The sequence below is a fragment of the Mastomys coucha genome, unplaced genomic scaffold (assembly GCF_008632895.1).
Source record: "Mastomys coucha isolate ucsf_1 unplaced genomic scaffold, UCSF_Mcou_1 pScaffold23, whole genome shotgun sequence".
In the NCBI taxonomy this organism is placed as follows: domain Eukaryota; kingdom Metazoa; phylum Chordata; class Mammalia; order Rodentia; family Muridae; genus Mastomys; species Mastomys coucha.
The window spans coordinates 96,433,983-96,447,064 of NW_022196906.1; the positions used below are offsets into that span (position 1 = coordinate 96,433,983).

A 13,082-nucleotide genomic window follows, 5' to 3' on the forward strand; every position below is an offset into this window, starting at 1 on the left:
GTCCCTCAACAGAGGAGTGGATACAGAAAATGTGGTACATCTACACAATGGAGTACTACTCAGCTAATTAAAAGCAGTGAATTTATGAAAGTTTTAGGGAAATGGATGGATCTGGAGAATATCATCCTGAGTAAGGTAACCCAATCACAAAAGAACACACATGGCATGCACTCTCTGATATGTGGATATTAGCCCAGAAACTCAGAATACCCAAAATACAATCCACAAACCACAAGAAACTCAAGAAAAAGGAAGACCAAAGTGTGGATGTTTCGTTCCTTCTTAGAAAGGGGTACAAAACACCCATCTAAGGAGTCGCAGAGACAAACTATGGAGCAGAGACTGAAGGAAGGACAATCCAGAGACTGTTCTACCTAGGAATTCTTCCCATATTCAATCACCAAACCCAGACACTATTGTGGATGTCAGCAAGTGCTGATTGACAGGAGCCTGATATAGCTGTCTCCTGAGAAGCTCTGACAGTGCCCGACTAATACAGAAGTAGAGACTCATATTTATCCATTGGACTGAGCATAGGGTCTCCAATGAAGGAGCTAGAGAAAGGACCCAAGGAGCTGAAAGGTTTGCAGCCCCTTAGGACGAACAACAATATGAACTAACTAGTACCTCAAAGCTCCCAGGAACTAAACCACCAACCAAAGAGTACACATGGTGAGACTCATGGCTCCAGCAGCACATGTATAGCAGAGGATGGCCTAGTCAGTCATCAATGGGAAGAGAGGCCCTTGGTCCTGTGAAAGTTTATGCGCCAGGGTCAGGAAGTGGGAGAGGGTAGGTTGGCGAGCAGGGGGAGGGGGGAGGAAACAGGGTTAGTTTTTGTTTTTGATATTTTTTCAGAGGGGTAACCAGGAAAGGAGATATCATTTGAAATGTAAATAAAGAAAATATCTAAAAAACAAAAACAAAAACAAAAAACAAAAAACAGCAGACCAAGGCACACGTGAACTCCCAGAGACTGGGGCAGCCTGCGCAGGTATGTACCAGTTAGCATCTTAGAGCTGAGAGAAGTGGACACATGCATGCCTCTATCCCTAACCCAGAAGCTATCTCTAATTGATAACCACTTACAAATAAAACTTTAGTTTCCTCCGAGGGAGTTGTACTAGGGTAACACTCTACCACTAAGGCTACATGCCCAGCAATGATGGCCAACAGGAAACAAATTCCACAGTGTTTTTGGAGGTTCTTTGTCTCATAAATGTCTTGTCAGGGTCCTCTCTCTCTCTCTCTCTCTCTCTCTCTCTCTCTCTCTCTCTCTCTCTCTCTCTTTCTCTCTCTCTCTCTCTTTCTCCTCTCCTCTCCTCTCCCTTCCTCCCTTCCTTTCTCTTAACTTCTTTTTCCTCCTCGTCCTCCTCGTCCTCCTCTTCCTCCTCCTCTTTTTTGTTTTTTTGATACAGGGTTTCTCTGTGTAGCCTTGGCTGTCCTGGAACTCACTCTGTAGACCATACTAGCCTTGAACTCACAGCGATCTGTCTGCCTCTGCCTCCCAAATGCTGGGATTATAGGCATGTACTACTACTACTCAGCTCATATCTTATTTTTATTTTTCTACTTTTTTTTTTTTTAACCTCACAGGTCCTTTATGGGTTTCTGGTTTTATGTATTTTTTTTTATGGGATTCCTGAGTGTGTGAATGAGTGGGTCTCTGATTCTATATTTGTTTCTCGTGCCTTTTCTTGGCCTCTTTTTCTTCTGTTTGTCTTTGTCCTATTCTAATGTATTTGTTTTATATTATTAAATTTTATTTTATTTTATATTATTATTCCTTAGAAACCTGTTTGTTTTCTAATGAGACAGAAAATGGGTAGATCTGGATAGGAGAGGAGGTAGGTAGGAACTTGGAGGAGAAACTGTAATCAGAATATATTATATGAAAAAAACATTTTCAATAAAAGGCAAATAAATAAATAAAAAGATATTTTCTCAGCCTGTGCACTATTCTAACAGCATAGCATGGACCACAGCCTACATCAAGTACTCATCGAGTGTCTGACATACTGTCTATACTCAATGAGGAGTTCCAACTCTTACTAGTAAGAGTTGCAGAATGTGATGGGTTTTTTGTTTGTTTGTTTGTTTTGTTTTGTTTTTTTGAGACGGGGTTTCTCTGTGTAGAACTCACTGTCCTGGAACTCACTCTGTAGACCAGGCTGGCCTTGAACTCAGAAATCCGCCTGCCTCTGCCTTCCAAGTGCTGGGATTAAAGGCATGCGCCACCACCACCCGGCTAAATGTGGTGGTTTGAATATGCTTGGCCCATGAGACATGCCACTCTTAGGAGGTGTGGCCTTGTTGAAGGAAGTATGTCACTGTGTAGGTGGGCTTTGAGGGATCCTAGGCTCAAACTCCTCCCAGTCTGCCTGATCACTGCCCTGCTTCCCACTGTGATGATAATGGACTGAACCTCTGAAACTATAAGCTAGTCTTAACAAGATGTTTGTCTTTTGGGAGTTGCCTTGGTCATGGTCTCTTCACAGCAATGAAACCCTAAGATGCAGAGGGAAGAAGGCTGATATTAATATGGCCATTATTCTTTTCACTAGCCTGGCACCATGCCAGCTATCCCCAGTTCAACACTTAGCATTCATCCTTATCCTCTCTGCCTATCAGCATTTGTCTCCTACACACTCAATATTATTCAATCTGTCATCAAGGCTATGGATCTCAGATCCCAGATTCTGTTTTCTTCTCTATTGTCTTCCCTGTTCACTCCTAATCCTCACCCATCTGATCTACCTGGGAAAGCCATACATCTTGGTCCCCAGCCTTTTGGTCTACCTGGGAAAACCATGAAGCCTAGTCTCCAGCCATCTGGTCTACCTGGGAAAGTCACGCAGCCTGGCTCCCAGCCATCTGGTCTACCAGGAAAGCCATGCACCTTGGTTCTCAGCCTCTGGTTCCACCATTTTCCCTTCAGTGCATCTTCTAAATCTCTGCTGCAATGATTCATCCAACATACTTGTCTAGTGTGTCACATCTCTCCTAGGCATGTTTCCATAGTAATTAGAATTGCAGTAGAGAAGAGGAAAGCTAATATTTAGACCACAGCTGCATCTTCCCCTAAGGCAGACATTCCTCTTCAGTACAAGGCTCTTTGTTCAGCAAAACACCTGGGTGGACACAGAAGGTAAACAGCTGTGGATATAAAACAAAGAGAGCCAGACTACTCTGCAGAGGAAACAGGTAGGGGTTGTAGGTACTGGAGGACATCTAGAAAGAGAAGACTATAGATGAAAGCCTTGGAGGGGAAAAATGCCACCTCATTATCTCCAGGAGAAGCTGGAGGGAAATTAGGCGGGGCTGGGAGTGGGGAATGTCATGTAAAAAGCGCAAATGTCTACTATGATCTTCCAAGACTCAGACTGTTTTACACTGTTCTAAAGCACCTGACCATTAGGCCCATCACCTTACATCTTAAATGAAGCTCATGACACAAACTTCCCTGTATGATCTCACTGATGGGAAGAAGGGGGCTATGTTCTGTTTAGATCTGCTAAGAGCAGAGATGGAGATCTGAGGAAGGGGCCTCTGAGAATTCTCAGTAGGATGAAATTGAAACATGTTAACTGGAGGAGCAGACAGGTATGGGAAAGGTAGGGTTTCAAATACATACTGTTTAAATTTCATGGTGCCTTCAGTCTTCTCCTCAGAAACATTCTCACTAGGACAGTGTTGCTATGGTGATATATGGCAGCCATGTTCCCTTGGGACCAGACAGGCAATAGATTGAGAGTTGCAAGCACAATCTCCTGTCACTATCTCCTAGTGCCCACTGTGGAGCTGGCATTATCAATTTTAATAATGATGACTTATAATGTGCTTGGAGTCATAGATCTGGAAGATTCTAGGTATTGGAGTCTGAAGTCAGATCAGTCAGCTCATGGAGGATTCCTCTGCTTGCTTGCCAGTGCTTTCCCTTTATTCTTGCGTAAACGCTCAGCTCAGTTTTTAAATTCACCAAGAAAAACTACTCCATCACAGTTGTGAACAAAACTGCCAGGCCTATCAACTCAAACTGACAGAGAATACTTCAGGGAAGCACAGGAGGCCATGTTGACTTGAACAAATTTCCTTTTATCCTAAAGTCTGGTGTTCCTTCTACTGCATTAGAGTCCCAGATGGAGTCTACAGAACTGACAGTGCCAATGGATGAGCCATAAGAGAAGTGTCCCAAAGAGAAATAATCATGGAATGACTGAGGTGAGCACTGCTTTTAACGTACTTCTCAGAATCTTCCATGCTAATATGCAACTGGTTCTCTCAAAATGGACACTGGAAGGCTGTGCTCTCCAAACTCAGGGACATGCCTAGTAGTGGTGGCACGTGCCTTTAGTCCCAGCATGCAGTTAGCAGAAGCAGGCGGGTCTCTCTGAGTTTGAGGCCAGCATGATCCATAGAGCAAGTCCCAGGACAGCCAGGGCTACACAGAGAAACACTGTCTTAAAAAACAATAATACAAACAAACAAACAATCCAAATTCAGGGACAAAAAGTTCTCGGGAACAGCAATTAACTTCTTAGGAAGCTGGTGTAGCACGGAACAGTTTGAGAACTCCAGCTTTCTGTGCAGAAGAATGCTTGACTTGAGGAACTGTGATAAGCCAGAACTTCTGGTGACATAACCTGACTCTGTAAGAGATTGTACTTCTGCAGGAAGAAGGGAGAATCTCCAGAGACCAGAGTGGGGATGGACTTCAAAGAAAAAGAACATTGAGGCAACAAGACACTTAAATGGGATAGGCTTGGAGTAAATACAACTTAATGGGAGGGGTCTGAGAGCAAAGCTAGATATCAAAGAGCACACACGTTCTAACTAGCAGGGATCCCTGTAAGCACAAGAATGATGGTACCTTGTGTGTAGTTTTCTCCAATACATAAATCTGTGTCTGAGGCCTACCCACCACAGCCTGCAGCAAATCCCATGACTGTCATTTCCTGTGTGTTCTCTTCTTCTCTTAGATAATTCTGGAAAGCAAGCTTTTCAAGTCAGTAACACTTAGGGGAGATGAATTCTTGTCTTGGGGTATCCCCAGGATGGTCACTAGGATAGCCCTTGATGAATTGTGGGCTTGAGCTTAGAATGCCATTGTGTCTCTAGTTAGGAGTCTGAGATGATCCTCCTTGCACTGTATTTTGCACACACACACACACACACACACACACAGAGAGAGAGAGAGAGAGAGAGAGAGAGAGAGAGACAGAGACAGAGACAGAGACAGAGAGACAGAGAGACAGAAAGAGACAGAGAGAGACAGAGAAAGACAGAGAGAGAGAAACCATTGCAGCTCCTAGGATAACTGCTCAGCATCCAGCAACATCAAAGCTCCTTGTAGTACCTGTTACACTCCTCTCTCAAAGCCTCAGTCAGGCGGTCTACATCTTCTTGCCTGGAAGGTTCAATCTCACCTCACCCCAGTCCATTCCTACTCTCAGTACATCCAATTTACCCACTTCAGCTTTTGAACGTAGAGGTTTGCAGATGTCCTCCTGGGATTCAAAAGAGCAGACCCAACCTTGAACATGTAAACACAGTAAGAGCTAAAGGGTCTTATTTATTTTTTATATAGGGTCTTACATAGCCCAAGGGAGTCTCAAGCTCACTATGCAGTCAAATATAACCTTTGACTTACCATCTTCCTGCCTCTACCCACCCAAATACTTGGACCAGAGGCATGTCTCACAGGTCTGCTTTATGCTTTGTTAAGAATCAAACTTCATGCACACCAGGAAGGCACTCCACTAAACCACACCCCCTGCCCATTAGCCCTCCTGAACAGGGGATGATGCCTCTTCTTTCTTTGGCTAAAAAATATAGGAGTTATCTCTCTGACAGCACCATTTTTTAAAAGGCGTCTTTTTAAAAACTTTTTTTATTGATTCTTTGTGAATTTCACACCATGCACTCCAATCCCACTCATCTCCTCATCCTTGCAACCTCACAACTAAAAAACAAAACAAAAACCCCATCTTGTGGAAGTTGCAAATGTGTTGTGCAGTACACCCTTTGGTCCATACATCTTTACTTGCAAATGTTCATTGCACTAAGTCATTGGTCTAGTTCAAGGCCTCTGGTTTTTGCTGCACTTTCAATCCTGGATCCTCATGGGACTCCTCTTAGTTATCTTGCTGTTGCCCTGTGTCATGAAGATCCTGCATCTTTGGTTCTGCAGGGCTGGCTCTTTCATATGCTGAAGCCATTCATAGATGGGGTAGATGTTGGGGCAGACCAACTCAAAGGTCTGGATCTGGGCCTGGGTGGCAGCTGAGTTGGTCTGTGTTTTCTAAAAATGTATTATATCACAAAAACCCAGGGAAGGCTCTTACAGTGGCTATCATTATATTTTTATTGTCATTATAGTGCTCTGAAGTAACCTAGTCTCCAAAAAATAAAAATAAAAAAAAATCCCCAAACCAAAAAACCCCAACCATCTGGGGGTGAAGAGCAGGACCCAACAACAACAAGAACAACAACGACAACCCACCAGACAAAGATGCAGAGAGATTCAGGATTACACAGAAGGTGGTTCATCTTGTGACTTATTGACAGAGGTGAGGCCCTGAGTTGTGACAAGACCAAGTGGATACTCACAGTTTGCGTCAGAAGGAGGAGTGCATGTGTTGGTTAGGACAAAAGTGACCTCAATAAAGGGGAATGTACCTGGTTTATTTAAGCTAGTATCAAACAGATAGGCACATTCCTAGCACCACAGTCCAGCTGTAAAGCGTCAGTACCTCTCTAATGGTTGTGTCCTTCCACAGTTTGCTGGGAAACTATGTGAGAAACCCCAACCAGGTTATTCTGGGGCTCTGATCCTGTCTGCTACAACTCAAGATGGCTGCCATTATGTCAAGATAAATTCATTGAATAACAAAGCCAGCCAAAAGAGATAGGCTTCAAGGGGGCCCTAGTTCCTGTGGGAAATCCTTCTGTTCGTGTTTAGAGGAAACCATGGAATGATTCTGACGTGAGTGACAGTGACAGGCCTGTGATCTCTGCTGGAGCGCAGGTGTCTGGAAAGTGTCACAGCTGAGCACAGGAGCAACCGTGTTGGTGGCAACAGCAGAGGATAACGTAAATACAGCCGTCAAGGGAAGGCCGCCATGGCGCTTGAAGCACGCTGGCTGTGATGGAGCTATGGTGCCCAGTTGTTTGGTAAACACCAGGGTAACAAGCAAACGCCATGAACGTATATTTTAGTTGTAATTAACTTTCAGATCTGTAGGCTCTTAGATTGCCTTCCACAGGGTGGGTGGGTCCTGTCTCCGTAGTCGTAGCCCTAACAGCAAAGACTGGCTTTCCAGACAACAAAGAAATCTGGGCTGAGTTTGTAGCCCACAGGTTTCAGCCTCAAGGCTTGAATGTTAACGCTTCCCTCAATTTTTCCTTTTCTTCTTAAAATTAATTAATTAATTTATTGTGTACACGGGTGTTTTCCCTGCATCCATGTCTGTGAGAGAGGCTTGGATCCCCTGGAACAAAAACTACAGTCACGAGCTACCTTCAGCTACTACAGGGCTCAGCCTTACCTGTCCCGTTGTGAGCTAATTCCTTAAACTCCCTCTCCGTCTCTCTGTCCGTGCCCCTCTTCTGTCTTTCTCCATATGTGTACATTCGTACTAGTTTGAGCATGTCTGGATTCAATAGATTAAGAATTAAAGGGATCCTGGGATGTATGGGAACCTGGGTTTCATTCCTGACACTGCAAAAACAAACAAATTCATACATATATAAATAAAAATGAAAGAGAATTTAAAAGATCACATAGAAGCAGCATGCAAAAGGGGGTACATGCTTATTATCCCTTCCCAAACCCCAAACCCCAAATCCCTTTCCTGGAGTCAGGGACAACATAGGAAAGAGAAGAGACCAGGGAGGCAGGGAGGAAAACTTACAATAAAGGCAAAAAACAAGGAAGTGATCAACCAGTACCACTGCATTTCTGGGTTCTGAGAATCAGAAAGCAAACCTGAGGAAGAATATTCCCCTGGATTTGAAAGTCTAGAGAGTACCGCAGGTTGGCGAGGAAGCTTCTCTTTCTTTCTGGTCCGTAATAATTTCCCCAGGTAGACATTCTCCATTTGTGTCGGCGGCAAACCTTCAAACTGTATTTTCTCCCTCTTCTTGCTCTGTCTACCTTCCCACACTTTCTCTCGCTCTCCTATAGAATGGAGGCAGCGCCACATCCATACGCTCAGTTTTCTTTACAGCCACAGACCCAGGTGTGCTCACTGTGGCTTGTCTGTCCAACACCGTGCTGTTGATGGCGGATGCTTCCCACTGACTTTTGTAATCATATGAAAACACAGACATTTTTCAACTTTAACACAAACTCAAGTCATTTGGGGAGAGGGATCCTTAACTAAGGAATTACTTCCATCAGATTGGCCGGTGAGCAACTCTGTGGGGGCTGTCTCTTGATAAATGATTGAAGCAGGAGGGTCCAGCCCACTGTAGGCAGTGCTATCCCTGTGCAGATGGTCATGGGTTATCTATGAAAACAAGCAGAACAAGCCAGAGAGATGTTTCGTGGTCTCTCCTTTAGTTTCTGTGTCCAGGTTTCTGCTTGAGTTGCTATCCTGAGTCCCCTCACTGATGAACTGTGCTTATGTGGAAGCATAAGATGAAATGAACCCATTCTTTTCCAAGTTGTTTTGGTCATGGTGTTTATCATAGCAGTAGAGAGCCGAACTTGACAGTAGCTTTGCTAGTGTTCCTAAGGCGCGCACATTCCTTCAGACTGTGGAATAGTTGATCTGCAGAGAATACACTCTTGTGAAACAGATCGATGACCGCTAAATTGTCTGCATACGAGACTAGTGATTTCCACTCCACCAATTATGAAAGTACCCATTTCCACACACTGTGACAAGTACCATGCTGTCAAGCTGTTAGAGACTGGACCATCTAATCATTAGATTAGATTAAGATGGGTTAAAGTATGGGTTACTGATCAGGGAAGGTTAAATTTACATTTTTCTCTTGACTCTGATGAAGGAGGCTGGAAAGACATTGATTGCTGCCCCAGGGTTTGATTCCCAGCATCTCCATGGTGGCCTCACAACCATCTGGAACTCTGGTTCCAGGACATCTGACTCTTTTCTCTGCCATCTGTGGGCACTGTATGCAAACGGTGCACAGGCATACAGGCATACTAAATACACATACACATATTAAAAATATATTTTTTAAAAGACATTTAAAGGGGCTGGAGAGATGGCTCAGTGAGTAAGAGCACTGACTGCTCTTCCAGAGGTCCTGAGTTCAATTCCCAGCAACCACATGGTGGCTCACAACCATCTGTAATGGAATCTGATGCCCTCCTTCTGGTGTGTCTGAAGACTGCAACAGTGTACTCACATACAAAAAATAAATAAATCTTTAAAAAAAGACATTTAAAATTAAGCATTTTAACACACTTCCAAATTATTTTCATTTTCCTGTGAATTGTCTGTTTCTTTCTTTTTTTTCTGTCCAATACCCTACAATATAGTGGTATTTTCTTTCTTTCTTTCTTTTTTTAGATATTTTCTTTATTTACATGTAAATTTCTCCTTTCCCAGTTTCCCCTCCAAAAAACAAAGAAACAAACAAAAACAACCAAAACAAACCCCTGTTGCCTCCCCCCTCCCCATGCCTGCCACCCCACCCTCTCCCACTTTTTGGCCCTGGCATTCCCCTACACTGGGGCACAGAACTTTCACAGAGCTGAATTGTCTGTTTCTTCATTTATTTTTATTGTTGTTGAATTAGGTATTGCCGTGTGTGTGTGTGTGTGTGTGTGTGTGTGTGTGTGTGTGTGTGTGTGTATGTGTACATGTGTACACCAGTGTCTGTTTATGTCAGCTGGCAAAAGTTCCTCACAAAAGACAGTTCTTCGACAGTGGTGAGACTGCCTTCTGTTTTTTGCCATTGTTTATAGTGATTTTTGTCATGCAGAAACATTTTATGTCTTATGAATGGATCACACACACACACAGAAAAAATGAGAAATCATGTAAAAGAAAGCAGATGGTATCAAATTAACAGCAAAACAAGATCAGAGAAAACCACATCGTAAAACACACCCAGAGAAGGTCCTACTTTGGAGGTGGGAGTGATCCTGGAACAGCTCCAAGTTCTGGGTCAAGGGACTCAAGGGAGCGGAGGGTGCCCCTGGGCAAAACCCAGAATATTTAATGCGGAGAGTGTGTTGGAGGGATCTTCACTCTGCTCCTCCTGCTCTGAGCAGGCGAGCTGGGACCAGAGAGGCAGAATGATGTCCTAGCAGCAGGTAGCCCTAGGACAGAGAGCACGTGAGCAAGAGACAAGCCAGCAGAGGGATCCTGTTCTCCCCAGAGCACGCCACTATCTCTAGAACCTGTGAGACTCACACACTCACAGGACACAGGTGGCTGGGGAGAGGGTCTAGCGGTTAGGTGCACTGACTCCTCTTCCAGAGCACTTAGGTTTCCCTGCACCCACATGGTGCCCACAACTGTCTGTAATTTCATTTCCAGGCTTTTCTGGCTCCACCAGCACCAGACATAAAAATGATGCTCAGGCAGGATGTAGGCAAAACATCCATACAGAATTTTTTTTTTTTTTAAGTTTACAATACATAAGATCAGGGTAGAAAATCAATGCTTAGCAGATCATGGAGAAAACCATCATCCTGAACAAGAACAGATACTGTTTTTTTTTCCCCCCTCAAATTCCACCAGTGAGAACTTAGGTAAATTTCAAGGGAGGCTGGGAAATCGGTTTCACCAAAACCATATGAGTGTTATCAAAGGGGAGAACGGATTCAGGGGACAGTTTGTACCTGTCAGGAGTACAAATGTCTCTTCTCTTCGGCTCTAACCATATCCCCAACCCGGGGTCCAGGTGGTCACCCACTTACATCTTTTTAAGATATTTGTGATAGATCATATATATGGACACCTCCTACTGTCAGACCTCCAGGTTTTCAATCTTTTGGCAGACAGCACTGCAAAAGTTATCTACAATATAAACTCTTACACAAATACACAGATATAGGCATAAGGTCAGTTCCTTGATGCTGAATACACTGGGTCAGAAGGCCTAAGCCTTTACATAAGCTATGATGTCATTGTCAAGCTGTCCTCGGGAGGATTTGCATTAGCAGAGACCCCAAGCAGCAATGAGGCATGTGTTAAACAAACAAACAAACTTTTGACTTTTAGTGTACTGGTGAGAAATGAGTCCTTGCTGCAGCTTTAATATGGCTTCCAACCTGGCCAAGATTCCTAGTTCCTTTTTAGTATCAGAAATAAACATCTCCAGGCTTTAGTCCAAGGCACTGAGTAGGACGGATTCCCTTCCCTTGTTTTTCTCCCCCCACCCCTTTTCTAAAAATGGGGGGTGCTGGAGAGAGGCTCAACAGTTAAGCACAGTTACTGTTTTTGCACAGAATCTGGATTCAATTCCCAGCCCCCACATGGCACCTTACAACTGTTCCAGGGGATCTGATGTTCTCTTCTGACCTCAGGCACCAGACACTCACATAGTGCCCAGACATACATGTGAGGAAAATGCTCATTCACATACAATAAAAGAAATCTAAGAATAAAATTGAAAATAAAATGTATGTGCATGCATGTATTTGTGTATAAAACTGTGTGTGTGTGCGCGCACACACGTGTACACACACGTAGAGATAGGGGCTGATGCTAGGTGTCATCCTCAACTGTTTAGCTGCTTATCTTTTTGGAACAGGTTCTCTTACTGAACCTGAGCTTGCTGATTTGGCTGGGGTGGTTGGCCAGCAAGCCCTGGAGACCCTCCTGTTTCTAGTCTCCTAGCTCGGGACTTAGAAGCCTGGCCCGCCACACCTGGCTTTTCATTTGGGTTCTGGAGGCTCAAACGGGTCCTCATGCTTGTGTGGCAAGCCCTTTACCAAAGGAGCAGACTCCTTATTTATTTACTTGGATAAAAGTTGTATTATTTTTGTATCTTTTTTTTTATACTTTGGGCCAACTTTAATAACTTTGGTGTGTGTGTGTGTGTGTGTGTGTGTGTGTGTGTGTGCTCGCGCGCGTGCTCGTGTTTAATGCTTAAGAGATAAAGATCACCTAGATACTGTGGCTGCTATAATCACCCACCTGTTTTAGTTTCTGCTATTGTGTAACTCACACAACTGGTCAACTGTTTGAAGTACCATGAAAAATGTAACCCATTAAAATGAAATCCTAAACAATATGGAAGTCCAAGCAAGACCATCACTCCCTAGGAGAAACACATGTGAGCTAGCTTATGTGGCTTTCGGGAGGGTGGGGGGTGGGGGGGGAGGAGGAACAAGTGAGGCCTGGAGAGATGGCTCAGCACACCTGCTGCTCTTCCAGAAGTCCTGAGTTCAAATTCCAGCAACCACATAGTGGCTCACAACCATCTGTAATGAGATCTGATGCTCTCTTCTGGTGTGTCTGAAGACAGCTACAGTGTACTTATATATAATAAATAAATCTTTAAAAAAAAAGAAGTGAAATAAATTTCAACAGTATAATTTAGCACAGAATATTTAAAATAGCATCACTGACATGTAACCAATATAATACAGATTAATGATACTTGTACAGTCTTCAAAATCTGGCGTATACTTCACTGATACTATTTCAGTTCCTAGCAGCCATATGCCAAGCACTCAGTCGCCACGTGTGCATGGCTAAAATGTTTGGTACCATGAGTGGAGTTCCAGAGAGTTCTATGTGGAGGTGGAAGCAGGTGAAAGTTCTTGTTTTACTTTACAATTCTGCAGAGCTACTGAGCAGACTATGCAATATGTGATGTATAATACATGGTATTTTCAACAAATGGTTCCCCATGTGGAAAAAATAAAATTGTGTCATGTGCTGCGCATAAACATACGTTCCAGATGGATGAAGAAACCGATTTTTTTTAAAAGAGGAAAGCACAAAAGCATTAAAAATATAAGAGTTATTAATTGTAAGTTCATTCTAAAGATGCAGATGCAAGATGCAGAAACCATAGCAGAAAAGATTGTCAGTTATGAAAAATAAAAATCCAAAATTTAAGCAAAATAGTAAGCAAAGTTAAAGGACAAT

General features: G+C 43.5%; 1 long non-coding RNA gene across 1 annotated transcript in view; it reads right to left on the minus strand.

The window, feature by feature from the left end:
- LOC116073890 overlaps positions 1 to 13,082 on the minus strand; it is a 26,198-nt gene that overhangs the window by 8,034 nt on the left and 5,082 nt on the right. Inside the window, exon 2 of the long non-coding RNA XR_004111959.1 lies at positions 7,548 to 7,720. This is a non-coding gene — a long non-coding RNA (uncharacterized LOC116073890). The remainder of the gene's footprint in view (positions 1 to 7,547; positions 7,721 to 13,082) is intronic.